This window comes from Nelumbo lutea, chromosome 4, assembly GCF_056320005.1.
Source record: "Nelumbo lutea isolate HS-2025 chromosome 4, American lotus-T2T, whole genome shotgun sequence".
Classification (NCBI taxonomy): Eukaryota; Viridiplantae; Streptophyta; class Magnoliopsida; order Proteales; family Nelumbonaceae; genus Nelumbo; species Nelumbo lutea.
This window is the reverse complement of record NC_142687.1, coordinates 69,558,612-69,562,273: the sequence shown is the minus strand read 5'-3', so window position 1 is coordinate 69,562,273 and position 3,662 is coordinate 69,558,612. Positions and strand designations below refer to the sequence as shown.

Here is a 3,662-nt window from a genome sequence, read left to right as displayed (position 1 = left end):
ACAACTCACAAATGGGAGAGGAGTCCTCGTCTTTCACCAACCTACTTAGGTGATCAGTCACCGAATTTTCAGCTCTTGATTTCTAGATCGAACTCTTGGAGCAAGAGTATCCACCTTATCAGCCTCGGTTTCGACTCCTTCTTTGCTAGTAGGTATCTCAAAGCTGCATGGTCAGAAAAAACAATCACTTTAGAGCCAAGCAAATATGACCTAAATTTGTCTAAAGCAAACACAATAGCTAATAACTCTTTTTCAGTGGTTGTGTAATTGCTCTGTGCAGCATTCAACATTTTGGAAGCGTAGTGAATGACATGGCTCTTCCCATTTATTCGCTGTCCTAGAACAGCCCCTACTGCATAATTACTTGCATCTATCATGATCTCAAAGGGCAAGTTCCAATCGGGTGGTTGAATGATGGGTGCAATGGTTAATAAATTTTTAAGCTTGTTAAAAGCTTCCTTGCACTCATCATCAAAATCGAAAGGCGCATCTTTTTGCAGCAAACTGGACAATGGCAGAGCAATTTTTGAAAAATCTTTGATGAACCTGTGATAAAAGCCTGCATGTCCAAGAAAAGAATGAACCTCCTTAACATTTGTAGGGTAAGGTAAACTCACAATCAAATCAATTTTTGCCTTGTCGACTTCTATTCCTCTGGCTGAAACTACATGTCCCAACACAATACCCTCCTTCACCATAAAATGACATTTTTCATAGTTTAAGACAAGATTTGTTTCCACACACCTATTCAGAATTTTACTTAAACTATTCAAACAATCATCAAACGAATCACCATAAATAGTAAAATCATCCATGAACACTTCAATGCATTTTTCAATAAAATCAGAAAATATGCTCATCATGCATCTTTGAAAAGTGCCCGGAGCGTTACACAAACCAAAGGGCATTCATCTGTAGACGAAGGTGCCGAATGGACAAGTGAATGTCGTTTTCTCTTGGTCCTCCTGCGCAATAACAATCTGATAATACCCGAAGAATCCATCGAGAAAACAAAAGAAAGCCTTACCTGCCAGTCTCTCTAGCATCTGATCAATGAAGGGTAGGGGAAAATGGTCATTTCGAGTGGCCAAGTTAAGTTTTCGAAAATCTATTACCATTCGCCAGCCACCTTGTACCCTCATGGGAATTAGTTCATTATTTTTACTTTTTACTAAAGTCATCCCAGTTTTCTTAGGCACAACATGAATAGGACTTACCCATTTGCTATCTGAAATTGGATAAATTATTCCTTCATCTAACAGTTTAAGCACCTCTTTCATTACTACCTATTTCATCACCGGGTTGAGTTTTCTTTGTGGTTCTCTAACTGGTTTAGCATCATCTTCCAAAAGGATCCTATGCATGCAAATCGAGGGGCTGACCCCTTTTATGTCGGCTAGGGTCCAGCCAATCGCCTCCTTATGGTCCTTTAGGACATTGATGAGCCTCTCCTCTTGCTCCTCAGTCAACCCTTTTGCAATGATCACAGGCAGTGTCACTTTTTCACCCAAGTAGGCATATTTTAGGTGATCAGGTAGGGTCTTTAGTTCCAGCTCCGGAGCCTGCAAAACAGAGGGCAGCAGCCTTGCGTGAGAAACCTTTGATTGAACATCAGAAATCCTTACCTCCTGTTCAGGTTCTAGAGTATCATAGGATGCATCGATCTCCTCCTCCCTGTCCGATTGTGCCTTATATTCTAGCTCATCATCCATGTCCTCCTCTCCAAAGACTTCCTGCACAATCGAATCGATAGTATCAATAGAGCAGATCGAATGACACTCACTAGGATATTTCATTGCATCAAAAATATTAAATTTTACAATCTCTCCATCAAACTCGACGGAGAGGGTACCCTCGTTCACATCTATTTTGGTCTTGGCCGTTCTCATGAATGGACAACCTAATAGAAGTGGGGCTGAACTCGTGGTTGTGTCTTCTTCCATCTTCAGGATGTAAAAATCAGCTGGAAAGATCAAATCGTTAACCTGCACTAATACATCCTCAACAATTCCTTCTGGGTATGCATTAGAACGATCAGCCAATTGAATAACAACTCTAGTCTCTTTTAAAGGACCTAGTCTCAATGCACAGTAAATCGAGTATGGCATGATATTAATAGATGCACCTAAGTCCAGCATGGCACGCTCGATTCGTTTATTGCCAATCACACAGGGTAGGGTAAACATACCTGGATCAGCACGCTTTTCTGGCAGGGTCCTCTTGATCACGGCTGAAACGTTCTCTCCTACTCTTACCTTTTCATCAATTCGCAGCCTCCTCTTGTTAGTGCATAACTCTTTCAAAAATTTTGCATATTTAGGGATTTGTTTTATTGCATCTAGCAAGGGAATGTTGATCTCCACCTTCCTGAAGGTTTCTAACACTTCTTGTTCATATTCCTCTTTCTTTGAAATTGCCAACCTGCTAGGAAAAGGTGGTACAACATTAGTAACCTTAGGGAGAGGGGGGTCCAATTTTACCTCAATGGGGCTATCGTTTGACCCTTGTCCTTCCTCTTCCTTGGCTGCCTTCGATGGTGAACTTGGTTGGGACTGCAACTCTCTTCCGCTTCTCAACACCACCGCACTTGCATTCTCTTTCGGATTAACTACCGTTTGTGAGGGTAGTTTCCCAGAGTTCTGCGCCTCCAACTTGCTGATGGAAGTGGCAAGTTGGCTAATTTGGTTCCCCAAATTCTGAATGCTAGCTCTTGTTTCCTGCTGAAATTGCTGAGTATTAGTAGCTAGAGCCTTAACTATTTCATCCAAAGACATACCTGAATTCGGGGGTTGGCTTTGCGCTGTGATGGGTGTTGAAAACTGGGGCTGTCGACTGAGAAATTGGGGCTGATATTTCTGCTGTCCTCCTTGGGTCCCGTAGCTTAAGTTTGGATGATCTCTCCACCCCAGATTGTAATGATTGGAGTAAGGATCATACTTTCGTTGGGGCTGGCCCGGGAATCCTCCCATGGCATTGACTTGCTACATCGGGCCATCTTGTAATGATGGACACATGTCCGTAGGATGTCCAGGGATAGAACAGATACCACACACCCTGGCAGTTTGTAACTGTCCTGCTGCGAGCTGCTTAACCAAGGTAGTTAAATCAGAAATCTGGTTTTCTAAATTTGCATGGCTTACCTCGTTAACCCTTCAAATGATACCTTCTGTCCTTGTACCAAATTGCTGAGAATTTTCGGCCATATTGGAGATTAATTCCCTGGCCGCTTCAGGTGTCTTGTTCACTAGAGCTCCTCCACTGGCTGCATCGACCATACTTCTATCCATGGGCTGAAGCCCTTCATAGAAGTATTGGATTAACAATTGTTCAGGAATTTGGTGGTGGGGACAACTAGCAACAAGTTGCTTAAACCTTTCCCAATATTCATATAATGTCTCACCACTAAACTGCCGAACTCCACATATTTCTTTTCTTATATTTGCAGCCCGGGATGCAGGAAAATATTTATCTAAAAATATCCTATTCATTTCATCCCATGTGCGTACTGAACCGGGAGGGAGAATATACAACCAATCCTTTGCCTTATCTCTTAAAGTAAATGGAAAGGCTATGAGTTTTACCTGGTCCTCGGTCATACCGTGGGGTTTCATGCTTGAACAGACGACATGAAATTCCTTTAGATGTTTGTGAGGGTCATCACC

At 42.3% G+C, this 3,662-nt stretch overlaps 1 non-coding gene across 1 annotated transcript; it reads left to right on the top strand.

Moving 5' to 3' along the window:
• Window positions 1–3,333: 3,333 nt before the first annotated feature.
• LOC148861004 (small nucleolar RNA R71) lies at window positions 3,334–3,440 on the top strand. Its single transcript, XR_016095357.1, has one exon. It is a non-coding gene; the product is annotated as a small nucleolar RNA R71 (small nucleolar RNA).
• Window positions 3,441–3,662: the final 222 nt, after the last annotated feature.